Genomic DNA, 14,018 nt, shown 5'->3' on the forward strand with positions numbered 1-14,018 from the left:
GGGCTCTGGAAGGGCTCAGCTGGGCCGTGACCTGGCTCCAAGTGTCTCACTTCCGGCTGTATGGAATGCGCCCTTCCCTCGGCCCCCAGGTTCCAGTTGTGACCTTATAAATTTCCACTGTGGGTGACACTGTGGGATCTGTGGACCCAATGGGAACACTGGCAATGAGTTGCTGGGCTCATTCAGCGCTCTGGCCACGGATGGATTTGGGAGGGAGGGACATTTTCCTCAGCGTGTCTGGCTATGAAAAGAAAGAAGAGAAAAGCAGGAATCTCAGAGGGTGTGGGAGGTTTTGTGGTTTGGTCCAAAATCAGAGACAAAAATGAGAACCAACCTCATGTCCTGTGGCCTCAGACTTAGACTCTTTTAAAAATAAAAGTTCTCATTTGTCAGTGGTCCTGTGAGCAGAGGTTTATGGGTACTCTGGGGCTGGCGACAGGAGGAATGTCTTGAGTCTGACCAGGTGGACGGATCAGAATCCTGGCTCAGGAGGGAGTCTTAGTTCCTGCTTGCTGTGAAACAAAGCCCCTCTGTGGCTTCAACAACACCTTTATTTTTGGTTCTATGGGTTTGCAAATTGAGTTGGGCTCAGCTGTGCAGTTCATTTTTCCTGAGTGAGTAGGCTTCCCCTCCACTGATGGCCAGCTGCAGGAGGGATAGTGGAGTTCCTTCTGGTGGTTGGCTGGCTATTCGCTGGGCAATGGGGAGAACTGGACCATGTACTTGGCATCATGTAGCAGGTTGGCCTGGGCTGCTTAGATAGTGGTGGCAGGAGGGTGGAGGGAAGGAGAAAAGGAAGGAGGGAGGGAGGGAGGGGAGGAGAGAGAGAACATGCAAGGAAATGACTCTTGAGGCGCATGCTCAGAAGGAGTTCAGCATTGCTTCTGCCATATTTTACTGGCTGAAGCAAGTCACAAGGCCAACCTAGATCGAAAAGTACATTCTACAAAAATACACCACACCTCTTGAGGGAAGGAGCTGCAGAATCATGTTGTGAAGGGGCACGGACATGGGGAGGGGGAAACTGGAGCCATTTTGCACACTACTGCTGATGGGGAGGGCCGAGGAATCCACAGCTCTCAGAAGAGCAAAGTAGATGAAGAAGCTGCACACGGAGAATGAGCACCCCTGAGGATTCTGAAATTCTACTCAGCTCCCTGGCTATGGTGCGGGAGCAGAGACAGGCCTGGCTGGAGGGAATGGAGAGTGGGGTGGGTTTAGCTCTTGATCCACCTCTAACCAGTCGTGTTGCTTTGCAGAGTCAGTGGATCCATTTTAACCTTACTTATCCATCTGCAAAAAGGGAATCACAATTCCTAACTCACAAAATTGTGAGGATTAAAGAGGAATGAGTCTGGCATTTGATTGGTGCTGGAAAAACGGGTGTGATAGGAGTAAAATCTAATATCAATAGGGCGGTGGGGCATGGCTGCAATCCCAGCGGCTCAGGAGGCTGAGGCAGGAGGATCAAAGGTTCAAAGCCAGCTTCAGCAACTTAGCGAGACCCTGTCTCAAAATAAAAATAAAAAGGGCTGGGAATGTGGATAAGTGGTTAAGTGTCCCTGGGTTCAATTCCCAGTACCAAAAAAAAAAAAAAAAAAAAAAGCAAATAGCAGCATCTGTGATAAAAGGTAATAGGTGATAGGGAGTAATCAGAATTTCCTCTTAGAAAATGTGCCTGGAATTTTATATCCTAGATGGCAAAAAAGGCATCCCAGGATCCTACCAGCAAATCTCCAGGTCTGTGAGGCGATTACCAGTTCAATTCAGTCAACAGAACTGGCCCCTAGCCACGTGCACACTGCATGACCTCAGATGTCTGCCAGGGCCTGGTCACACTCTGAGTGCTGGGTCTGACCCTGGCCCTGAGCACAAGGCCCAGAAAGAAAGTGGGGTTCCTTTGAGGAGGCCAGGCAGTCCCACCTGGGCTCTGGAAACCTCTCTCAATTTCTTCTTCTTTCTTTTTTTTTTTTAATTTGACTCCCATGTGCTGGTGTCTTTGGGCAGGAGAAGATCAGGAGGGATCTTTATTCTTATTTATTCAGAATAAAGAGTTCTAGACCAGTAATCTCCAAAGCAGTTTAGAAGTGTATTTTCTTGTGTTGGTTGGGAGCCACTCATCACACGCGGCTACTGAGCACCAGGGAAAAACCAGGGTGAGCCAAGCCTCAGGGCCCTGGAAGAGCCTTCAGGGCCGTCACCTGGGTTCGTTTCCCCTATTTCTAAGCAGGCTGAGAAAAGAGAAAAACTCAGGAGGCAGGGGCCACCCAGAGGCCAGTGGACACTCCGTCTCTTGGTCCCCCTTGCCCTGTTCTGAGTGGCTCAGCCACTTGCAGCTCCCAGAAAGGCTCCCAGGTCTCCAACTGCTTCCTCCTCCTGTCTCATGCAAGGAAAATCAGACCTCAGCTTCCTTCAGGGACAAAGGAGAGAAGCTCACAAGAAGCGAGAAGGGTCCTTCACATGTGGACGGCTGCTTTAGAACCAAAGGAACCCCGTGCGTGGTCCAGTGTGGGAGGTGAGGACACTGAGTCCCGGAACCACCCCAGCCCCCCTCACCCCCACACGTCTGTGCACACACATGTACACACATGCTTCATTTGTGAAGGAGGTCACTTTTGGAGAGTTGGGACAAGACATCCTGGTCTGGAAAAGCTGAGGGTTTTGCTTCTGCTTTAATTGGGTTCAAAAAGATGACAAACCAAATGCGCCTCAGGGTTTGCTTTTGAAACTCACATTGGAATTTATTTCAGGACCTTCCCCAAGTGGCTGCAGAATGCTGCGTGTAGACCTGATGGTGGCTTTTGCCGGGAGATTTTTTTTTTTTTTCTTCTTCCTATTGCCTTTCAACTTCAGCAGCAATAATTGGCTCAAACCAATCACAGTCTTTGCGTGCAAGCTAAATGAAAAAGGCCACCCTTTGTCCATGCCGCCAGTCTCTCTATTCCGTGCTATTTCTTAAACTTGGGACTCCATTGCAGGCAAATGTTCTAGCGTCCTTTAAAGGATAGACTCTTTCTGGATCCTTCGATCAATTGACTGCAGTGGAGAGCAGGGCTCCTGCCTGGGCTTCTTGCAGTGGTGTGGTCAAGATGAGTTCTCTGCTATCACCATAATTTACAAGGCTCACATAACCATGTAACGACTTGGTGATTACATGGAAAATATCGTATAAATACATAGCAATTACAAGTTCATGCAGATTACTTGGTATATACATTTGAAGTTACCGAGTAGTTCAAAGATTAATTATCCTGTAACTGGCAGTATTTAAATCATTTTTTTCTCAAATGCGAATATGTCGAGGTCGACTTCAAGGCTGGCTAGGATGGGTATGCGATGAGTATGATCTGAAAAGAAGAAATGAAATTTGACAGGCATGGATTATTTAAAGCATGCCTATGTGAGCCCAGCAGCCACTGCACTTTGATGCAAATCGTAGGGGAAAGAGCAGGGGAGGGTGTGTAGAGAAAGGTGCTGAACAAAGTAAGGATTTCCTGCTGGCGACTTGAAATTTAAACAAATAATCATTTAAATGGCGGCCCGGCATTACGTTCCGAGTTGTGTGCATTAATGTCAACATCTGGTACCAACATTTTGACAATTCTATTAAAATGCCCCAGCATTCCCTATCTAACACCTGTTAGCTCTAATTTTCTTTCCTGAGAAGCACACCAGTAGACAGGGTAGATTCCAAATCATTTATCACTTTTAAAGTGCTTCCATATGCGTGTTGGACCCAGCGTGGCCCTAGGCAAATGCTTTCTGAATGCATTAAAATTCAGAACTTTTTTTTGTAAGTGTAGACACCAATGTTTCATTGAATTCGTGTCTGGTAATTATTAGCTTAAATTATGGCTCACACATGACTTGACAAAGTGGACCATGAATTAAAACGCACTCGGGCATACACACACGCATGCATACACCGAACTCTTCAATAGATACACCCAAGTCCTGCATTGCACCGTTATTGAGATGTCAGTCAGTAATCATTAGGCAAACACTCTTCATGGAGGGAGCTGCTAAGAGGCCCAGGCATCCCAAGAGACCATCTAAAAATGTCAAAAATGTTACAGTATAAATGAATGACACCAACAAGAACACATGTTAGAGTTGCAAGCAATTAGTTAATATATTACAAGTTTCAACCTCTGAGCAAAACAGGCAACAAAATTTTCTCTTGACAAAAGGCTGCAGATAAGATCAAGTTGATTCTCAGACAGTACAATTGCTGAATTGGAGCAACCTGCAGCAGGCTAGGAGGGAAGGAGGATCCTGGGAGGTTCAGGGAGTCGTAGGGTGCGCACCCAAGGCTTGGCTCTCCTTGCTTGAAAATGGTGGGTGTGACTGCCTGGCTCTTGCCATGGAAAAGTGAAGTCTAAATGCAAGAAGTTGTCCTTGTGCCCCATGGATCAGGATGATGAAGCCGGCTGCTGTTCTTTGCTGGGCCTTCTGAATAAAATTTAGAAGGTAAAATGAAATCTTGTTGCTATATTTCACTGGAAAGGAGGTGCCTTGCAAAAGGGGATATCTTATAGGTAAATGCTTGCCCGTTGCTTTTGAGAGGGAATTTTTAAATGAAATATTGGATATTGTGTAGTTTTTCTTTCAACCCCCCTACTCTCTCTTAAGTCTCTCTCTTGTATGCAGGATCCCTCTCTCCACATGCAAACACATGCATATGGAAAAGATGTTCGAAGCAACACCACTGAAAACTCATACAGAAAATAGGTATTGGACAAAAATCCACATTATATGCTTGGGATAAGGATTTGAATGACTTCCTTGGAAATGCAAGAAAACTTTGAGAATACAAGAAAGAAGAAATGGAAATCCGAGCTCACTGACTCTGAATGTAAAAAAAATTTGTAGACAGTTAAAAATGTCCACCCCTATACACATGCACACCTACACTTTCACACTTCCTCTGTTTACTAAATAACATTTCAGCACAGTTTTCATCTTATAAGGAAAGTGTTTGAAACTTGGAATAAGTGCACTTAATTAAAGGAAGGCTGTGAAAATGTGCACTAATCTGATATGACTAATAGCAAAGTGCATGAAATTGCTAATTAGAATTTCATTAAAGGTGCTGCTTTATCAGACTGTGAAAATCACAACCTTTAAAATTCTTTCAGGAGAGCTTAATTCCTTTTCAAACAGAAATATTCTTTAAAGACATTTGATTTGTTCTGAAGGAATTCGTGGCTTCCACTGAAACTGAAAATGTTGCTGATATTCCAGGAGGTGACATCAGAGTAAGAATATAGATCAGGGACTTTGTTTCCTTTGCCTGATGAGTCCCCTCCTCCCCCCCACCTCTACAGATTATTGTTCAAAAACCTAGTCATGAAAAATGGAGTTGAGTCCTTGGTTTGTTCCACATGTAATTTGTTTTCTGCTGAAACCAAATGTTCATTCTTTCCTTAAAGAGAAAAGAAAAAATTACTCTAAAAAAATTAAAGTTACTAAAAATAAAAGTTAAATACTTTAATTTTCACATGCATTAAAAAATAAAGCAGCGCATACAACAAAGTGGTTTTTTCTTCCTTAAAGGAAAAGACCATCCATTTAGATAATAAAACAAAACAAAACAAAACAAAAACAGCAAGTAGCCTTTAACCTTTCTTTAAGAAATAAATATCTTAAAATAGGAATAACATTTCAATCACAAAATTGCACTTTTTAAATTTGGGAGATTCCAGCATTAACAATAGTAAATACACTTTTATCTCTTCCCAGATGTGCTCTCCTGAATTACGCAATTTTCTTATTTCATATCTTGATGATTCCCTGCCCGAAATCTGAACATCAGCCTGTTTTTTACCAGATTTTAAAAAAATTCTACCCTTTCATCCCTTTAGCTTTATTCCTTCACTCTTATAATTCAGCCACTTCTCTTTATTTTCATATTTAAAAAAGTTGTGCACTCTCTCTGATGCCACCCATGGTATTTTGCTGTTAGTTTTCCTGTTGTTCAAAGGTTCTTAAAATTGATATCTGTGTTCTTTTTAAAGCTCAAGCTTGATTAAAGAGTTACACTTTGTTACTAAAAAAACATTAATATGAATGGAAACTACAGCTCACTCAACGCAACAGTTTACTTGCACCGAACTTGTTAAAAAGCCAGCCCTGCTCCAGCCCAGACCACAGTCTACACTGCTGGAAGTTTGTAGAATCTGGTGCCCTAAATACACTTTAAAATCTAGATTCAAAGACTAATCAGTCATATTTACATGAAGACCATCACTGAAAGGGGAGAAAATGAGAACAGAAGTAACTTTATTTGAGAAACAGTGTGATTTTTTTTTTGGACATTTAAACAAATCTCAAGTGGGCTAATTACAGGTTGCTCTCTCTGATTTTCACTCTGGCACAAGGAATTTTCGTGGCATTTAGATAATTTATCAAGGGGACTAGGGAACAGATAAAAGATTGCGTTTTCCTTTCCAACATTTGGGGGGTACATTTGTACAATAAGAGGAATGATTTTTTAAAAAATCGGTCTAGACTTAAATGAATGAAAATTATGCTCGTTAACTGTAATGTCTGGAGTCGGAGCAGGGGTGTCCGTCCTGCCTACCCCCGGGGCCACCGTGGTCAAACAAAGCTGCTAATTCGAATGTTTTAAGTTTCAAAATGAGAAATATTGTTCTAATATGGCAACAATGGGGCTGTTGTCCTTTCAAGCCTCTGCCATTACAGACTCCTTACAGCTCATTTTATGCAAAACAAATGGCAGGTAATCGTGATTTAATTCTTTTCAAGTAAATTACAGTGAGTGCGTGGCACAAAGCCTCGGCGGTCCCTCCCTTCTCCGTCAATAGCTGAATTAATGGTGGCAGGAGTAAAAACAGCAATTGTGCACAACAGCCCTCCCCGGCTCCCACCCCTGCAACGCGGGACCTGCCAATCTGGCCGCGCCCCCACCAGGCTGGAACGCTCGGGTCGCCGCCGTTCGGATGGAACGTTCTGGTGTCACCGCGCGGCGGCCGCAGAGCCCAGGGCTCACTCCGAGCCAGCGTCCCGACAGGGGTCAGCGTCCGCGCGCTGCGCGCTGCGGGCCAGGGCGCGCGGGACCCGGGGCTTGTGGCGCTGGAAACGCGAGTTAACAGCGCCATGGGTTCTCCGGGCAGGTCAAGGATCGGGGCACTTTGAAGATCCGCTAACCACGCCACGTTCCCTCGGCGAGAGACCCTGGATGCTCCCGGAGGCAGCGGCGCGGCGAGAGGTGGGGCGGACCCCGCCAGCGCCGGCGCGGGGGGCGCGGTGGCTGAGCGGTGCTGCGCGTCCCTGGGCGCAGGAACCCGAGGGCCGAGACCCGAGCCACTCCACTCCACTCACAGCGCCAGTTTTTGCCGAGCAGCCCGCTTGGGGCGAGAGATGGGGTTGGGGAGCAAGGGATCAGCTAGGAAAGCAGGGGTCGCCTGTGGCTGAGAGGCGCGGGGGGAAGCCTGAAGCTCTGGAAGGGACTTTGAGATGAGGCTCTGTTCCTGTACACAGTAGGTGTGCAGTGACCATTGCATTGAACTGACGGCCAAAGTACAGCGTGGCATTGTAAATCACTTTCCATTGTACTTGGAACAAAAATCAAACTCCTTCCTGAGGCCCAAGGTTCCGGCTATGGCCTGGCCATCTGCCCCAATGGGTTCTGGATGCTGAATGTCTGTCCGCGACCGAACGCTGCTTGCACTGTCCTGAAAGGGGGACCTTGAGCAAACGACTTAACCTCTTTGACCTCAGTTTCCACAGCTGTAAATGGGGTCAATAATGGAACCCTACACTCAAGGACCTTGATGCGCTTTCACACAGTATTTAAAATGGTGCTTGCCTCATAGAAAAGTGCCTGATAAATGCACCTGGGCCATGTCCGCATTTTCCATCTTCCTGGACCTCCCTGAACGCATTCCTGCCTCTGCCCCTGCAGGCAGAGAATTTGCCTTTCTCTGTCATGGCTTCTGCTTCAGGCCTTCACTCAACTGTCACCCCAAGGCGTCTTCACTGTCATGGACCATCCTGCTCATCGTTAACTTAAAGCTCTGTGTTCTTGCTAGTACTGATCCTGATCTGAACAGTTTTCACCTTTTTCTTGGCCTTTATTGCCTGTCTTCTCCCCCAAGTGTAAGTTCTACAGGAATGGAACCTTTCTTCTCTGCAGGCTCTCAGCACGTTGCTCAGTACCTGAAATGTAGTAGGTGCTCAAGGAAGCCCAGGAAATGGATGAATGGAGTTACTTCCTCTCGGACCTCAACACCAGAGTGGTTGAACTTGTTATCTCTTATGGGCCCAAGTCTGTTGTTCAAGGATATAAGCAAAATCATCCACGTGGAAATTTTTATTTTCAAAATGAGAAAATAACAATTTGCTAAAGAGATCTAGGTTCTCAGGCAGAACTACAGACTGTTCTCAATGATGTCAACTTTCGTCCCTACCTGGGTCTGACATTGGCGGGAACCAGTTTCTGAGAACTCCTCCCATCCTCCCTGAGCCAGGGGACCAGGCCTGACAGGTGGCTAAGGCCCTTCTAGATCTCTTCCCTAGTTTTGCCTGACCTTCACCCTCAGTTGAGGGTTTGCTGGTTCTGGGCCAGTTTGGTCCTAGGACCCTATAGATGTCCCTGTCCTGAGCAAGCCCTGCCTGCTTTCCTCCTGTAGGTCCGGGAGTGCCCTTCCTCCTCCAGTGACGACATCTTGTGCAGGGTCTTTCCTTTGGCCTCCTGGACAGAGCTCCTCTGCCCTTTCCATTGCTCTTCTTTGATGTTAGTTATAGATTCACACTTGCTCTTTCTCCTTCAGAGCAGCTGCTTTATACCGGTTCCTGCTGGGCTACCAGACCCCTTCTCCCCTGCCAGGGCCGAGAAGCTGGGTGAGGCTGCCTCAGCAGCTCAATTCAAGGTGAGGAGATGAGTCAACAGGCTAGGGTCATTCTGTCTCAGTGTGCTGACTGGAGCCAGGGACAGAGTATTTCTGGAAGGCCTGGCTGGGCTCCTCATCTCCTGCTATTTATTTACTCAGTGAGATCACTATAAACAATGCTGGGGCATGGTGACCATCCTCAGTGGCCACTCCTCTCTGGCTATCCAGAGATCAAGAAATATAAATACTCCATCCATTTATGTATCTCAGAACAGTTGCTTAGCACCATCAGGTGCAGTGATGGTGCTGGGGACATGGATACAATAATAGCTAACACTTGTTTGTCCCTTTGCAGGTGCCAGGAACTGTTGAAAGTGCTTTGTGTGTGCGATGTTATTTAATATAACACACATCTGTCAAAATGGTTCTTTTATTGTCAAGAGGAAACTGAGGCTCAGAACAGAAATAGAACATGCCCGGGGCTGAGGTTATAGCTGGGTGGTAGAGCACTTGCCTCGTACCTGTGGGGCACTGGGTTCCATACTTAGCAGCATATAAAAAGAACTTGCCAAGGCTACTCGGTCAGGAAGTGGTGGGATCTGGGCTTAGAACCAGAGCTTTGTCCTCGTAACCACCATGCTGCATGGTCCCCATCAGTTTTCATAAGGAAGAAGCCACAGACTTGGCACTCCAGAGGCACAGAACAGGGCAAGCAAAGCTGAAGGGGAGGCTGGTGGGTGGAGTTCCCTGCATCAGGGGTCCTCAGAGCCCGAATGGCTCCAGCCACATGCCAGGCCCTGTTCTGACTGCTTTACAGTCTCCACAGTGGCCCTAGCTGGTAAGGAGTAGCAGGGCCCGCATTTTGCAGAGGAGACACAGGGGTCCAGCAGCTCGCCTATGGTCTCAGGACCAGCGAGTGGCCCCACTGAGATTTGAAGCCAGCCCCACCCTCCAGGTCCAGGCTCTTATCCTCGTCCAGCGTAAGGCCTCTGTCTGGCAAACGTCATGCCCATGTGCTGGTGTGCAGGTGGCCCAGAAGCCTCTGACCCCTGGGTGGCTCAGGTATTCCTCTCGCGCCCTGTGCTTGCAGGAGCAGAGCTGGCGCTGCTAACTGAAACCCGTGGGAGCTTCTGTTCCCTTGTCTATAAAATGGGGGAATGAGGTCAGCTCCACCTGCCTCTTGGAGCTGCTGTGGGGACCAAGGCCAGGTATGGGCAGGGCTCTGTGGAGCATGACTGCTGGCCTCAGAGACACCAAGTTCCATGCCTCCATGGCTGTGGTGCTGGGCAGCATGGGAGGAGGCCAGGCTACCGACCTACCTCAAGGCTTCAGCCCTCAGGTTCAGGATGCCTGGCCCATGATGAACGGAGAGGTCATGATTTTAATTGCAAAATGTCTATAAACGAAGAGTCTCATTTGATGATGTGGATGGATAGAGAATTAAACCTTTTACTTTTTAAAATTAATTAGCTAATTAGTCTTTTTCCAAGACTAATCTCTAGGCTGGATTCAAGGGCACCTAGGCCAGCCCTCGGGGATGGCTCCATGCCAGGCTGGCCCTGGGTGCTCTCTGTGGCCAGCTGCACTGGGCGCTGCAGCCCAGGGAGGCTGTGTCTGCCGCCCACACGGTGCCTCTGCTGGGTGCCTGGGACCCAGTTCTGCCGCCTTTCCCCCACCTGCCAGCTCGCTGCTTCTCTGTTGAGGGTTTTGGTTGACACCTTGACCTTGTGCAGGGTGTGAGGCAAGGGCCATGCTGCTCCATCACCCAGGGCTCCTGTGGTTCTGGCTGTCACCCCACACAAGCAAGGGCCAGGGTGACATGCATCATCCACAGCGTGGCCTGGGTCCCCTCCACCTTCACCCCAGACCTGTTTCTGCCCCCAGAGCTGGATTTGAGGTGGAAATGAGGTGGTCAGAGATGGCCGACAACCGCCTTCACAAAGCCACGGTGGATGGAGCAAGGCCATGTAGGTCATGCCAGCCGTGAGGTTACAATGCCACCTCCACGGGCCAGTTGGTAGGCTCTGCATGGCGCTCCCAGGTGGCAAGTGGTGTGGTGAGGGACTTTGCTGCCACACACTGTGGGGAGAATCCTGCCCTCAGATCAGGAGCTCCAAGGGAGGGAGCAGGTGGTCTGCATGGGGGGACAGCAGGTAAGGGAGACCCTTTGCTACCTTCCTTGAACTTGTGGGGTGACCAAGAACATCACATGCTGCAGGAGTGCATAACTGGGAATGGAAAGTCATCTGTAGGACTGCTGTAGCCACTGAGGATGGAGGACCTGTGCCCCGCATTATAGCGGTGGGGCCTTGGGCCAGTGACATAACTTCTCTGTGCCCCAGTTCCCTCCTCCATAAAAGTGAGGTAGCACATAATTGGGTGTCTTTAGGGTTTGGGGAGGAGTTAATTATGTAAAGTGTGGAAAAGCATTCTGAATGGTGTCTGCCACAGAATAAGGAGTTAATAAGGGTCAGCTGACTCCAAAATATAAGCTCAAAATTAGCTTCTCCATTTACTTTTCTTCCCACTCAAGATACAGGACACACCAAAGTCAAAATGGAGAGCCTTGAACGCTCCCTGTGGAGAGAGGCGAGTCTGGTGTGTACTCCTGGCCTCACTGCCCACTACCCTGTGATCCTGGTAAGTGGCTTAGTCTCCTTCTCCATGAAATGGCTATAAAATAAAAAAGTCTGTTACTAACATTGAGGATTAAGCAAATGACTTATTATTAATTTTTACCCCTTTGCCCTTCAAAAAATTGTCCTTGACCACATTCTTTTAAAACACTATGTTCTCCAGTTTTCCTCCTCTCCTGGCTGCAGAGGCAGGCTATATTTCCCAACATCCTCTGGGGTCCCGTGTGACTGCATTCTAGCCAATGGAATGTCACGGGAATAATGTGTGACTTTCAGGCCTGGGCCCTAGAATTTCTTGCCAGATCCTTGTACTTGTTTCTCGTCGTCTGCCAAGTGCCTGATAATAGTCAGGTGACCTTGAGAGCCACATGTTGAAGATGTGGAGTCCCTGCTACAGAATCTAGCTCTTCCTTGCCTATTCCCTGCAGGGCCTTCTTGGACTGAATTGCATTGTATTCAACCACTGAGATGTATGGGATGTTTGTTACTGCAGCTAGCAGGGAGCCTATCCTGACCTATACTGGATTCTGTAGACCTCTAGTCTAGTATATACACCTATATGTGTTTATTCAAGAATTTGTGTATGTCTTAGAGTCTACCCAGCCTCCAGCCTTCTTAAACTGCTAGTGTGACCTAGTCAGGACTTACTGCCTTCAAGAACAAGCCCTGGCCACTGTCAGTGGTTGTGCTAACACAATTCCTCAGCACAACTTCTTGGCCTCTGGGCCACCTGCAGTGCAGAGATTGAGACAGCCTTACCTAGGGCATTTTGGAGGTAGCCTGTGTCTCAGGACAGGGGTCTCCTAAGAGACATTGATAATCCCATAGACTCTCTTCTCCATTCTGAGGTTGCCAAAGTGCTTGCTTTTGTCCTTGGCACATATGATAGATCTGGTACATGGCAGGCTACAGGATCAGGCAGCAGATCCTCCCAGTGGGGCCCTGAGACTTGGCTCAGACCCCCTCCCCAGCCCTGCCTGCCCTTGTTCTCTATCTTGGGTGAGGTCGGCTCTTTACTTGCTGCTCCCCCATGAAACAGAATGCTCCCTAGAGGCCAGGACTCCACTCATCACTCCCCTGTCCCCTGGAGGCTGCTGCGGGGCCAGGGTACATGGCAGACATGGCTTGCTTGGCATAGAGTTGACTTCAGGGGTCAGGGACCATCCTCATGGTATTCTGGAAAAAGAAAAAAAGTCCTCAGCTTCGGTGAAGTTTATACTAATTGAAAGGAATACTTTCATATATTGAATGTCTCTTTTGTCCCAGGGCCTTCTGCAATTTCCTGAGCTCCTCCCCACTGCCATAATTTGAGGTCCCCAGTGTGCAGGGGAGGTGTGAAGATGCCAGCCCCGGGGTCCCCTCAGTGAGGAGGTGGCTGGAGCCTCCAGCTGGGGGCAGTGCACTGGCCAGAATGGCGAGCGTCCAGGGTCCCAAGCTGCGTGCTGGAGCCGTGCATGCCGAGTGCTTTAGATGAATTATTTCATTGAGTTCTGCTAATTTCCTTATGAACCAGGGGCTACTATTGTCACCATTTTATAGGGGGGTGGGAACCAAGTCTCTGCCAGAGTAACTCCTTTTCCCAAGTTTTCACCGTTTAAAGACATGGAGGCTGGGTGCCATTTCAATTCCGTTTCCTGTGGAGCAGCCCCTTGCCAGGCCACCCTCTGCCATTTCATCAAGGTCTTGGTAAATTTTGGTGGGGGAGCCCTGCCTGTCATCAAGCAGAATTACATGTTTGAATGAACACCTACTATGTGCAAACTCTGGTCAGAAGCCCTGTCATCACACAGGGAGGACCCAGCCGGTCCCTAGGCATGGTATCCTGGTAGAGAAAGGAGCTTTTTACCTCTGCCTCTATCCCCGCCAAATCCGAGCCATGGAAGGGGTAACGTGGACCACGATGCATTATATTACGCTGTCTCCCTCAGAGGAGAGAGAGACCCCACAGGCAGGGGCAGAGGTGGTTTCCCGGAGAAGTGGAATCAAGATGAACTGTGTCTGTTTGGACTTGAATACCTGCTGGCTGAGTGACCTTGGCAAGTGACCTGCCCTCTCTGAGTCTATTCTGCCTGCTCTAAGGTGGAGATAACAAAGATACCGACCTTGCAGGATTGTCAGGAGGAGTAAGTGAATTAATAATAGGTAATATAATATAATAAAATGATAATATATAAAATGGGTAAAGCACAGTAAAATCTCAGCTCTGTTCATATTTAGTCTTTTTATTATTAAGAACTGCTAGAATTTCAGTGAATACCACAAACAAAGCTTCAGAGTTGAGAAAACCAAGCTCTCGGTTGGTCTGAAAACAGGTTCCAGAAGATTCTCTCGGAAGGGCAAAGGGAGGCGGGTTCCTTGAGGGTTTCCATCCATGTTTTGAGAGCAATCAGTGGCTCAGCCTGACCGGTTCTCACGGGGTGGACAGAAGATGAGGCTGGGGAGAGAGGCAGGGCCCAGCTGAGGAGTCTGGACCGTCCGTGCCACCAATGATGTTCCCGTCAGTGACACTCTGTGTGACGGTGGTCTC

At 48.0% G+C, this 14,018-nt stretch overlaps 1 long non-coding RNA gene across 1 annotated transcript; it reads left to right on the plus strand.

The window, feature by feature from the left end:
* The first annotated feature begins 7,017 nt into the window (after window positions 1–7,017).
* LOC113179598 (uncharacterized) lies at window positions 7,018–13,628 on the plus strand. The gene is made up of 3 exons (XR_003300365.2): window positions 7,018–8,894; window positions 11,389–11,495; window positions 12,758–13,628. It is a non-coding gene; the product is annotated as an uncharacterized LOC113179598 (long non-coding RNA).
* The last annotated feature ends 390 nt before the right edge of the window (window positions 13,629–14,018 follow it).

This window comes from Urocitellus parryii, chromosome 5 (assembly GCF_045843805.1).
Source record: "Urocitellus parryii isolate mUroPar1 chromosome 5, mUroPar1.hap1, whole genome shotgun sequence".
In the NCBI taxonomy this organism is placed as follows: Eukaryota; Metazoa; Chordata; class Mammalia; order Rodentia; family Sciuridae; genus Urocitellus; species Urocitellus parryii.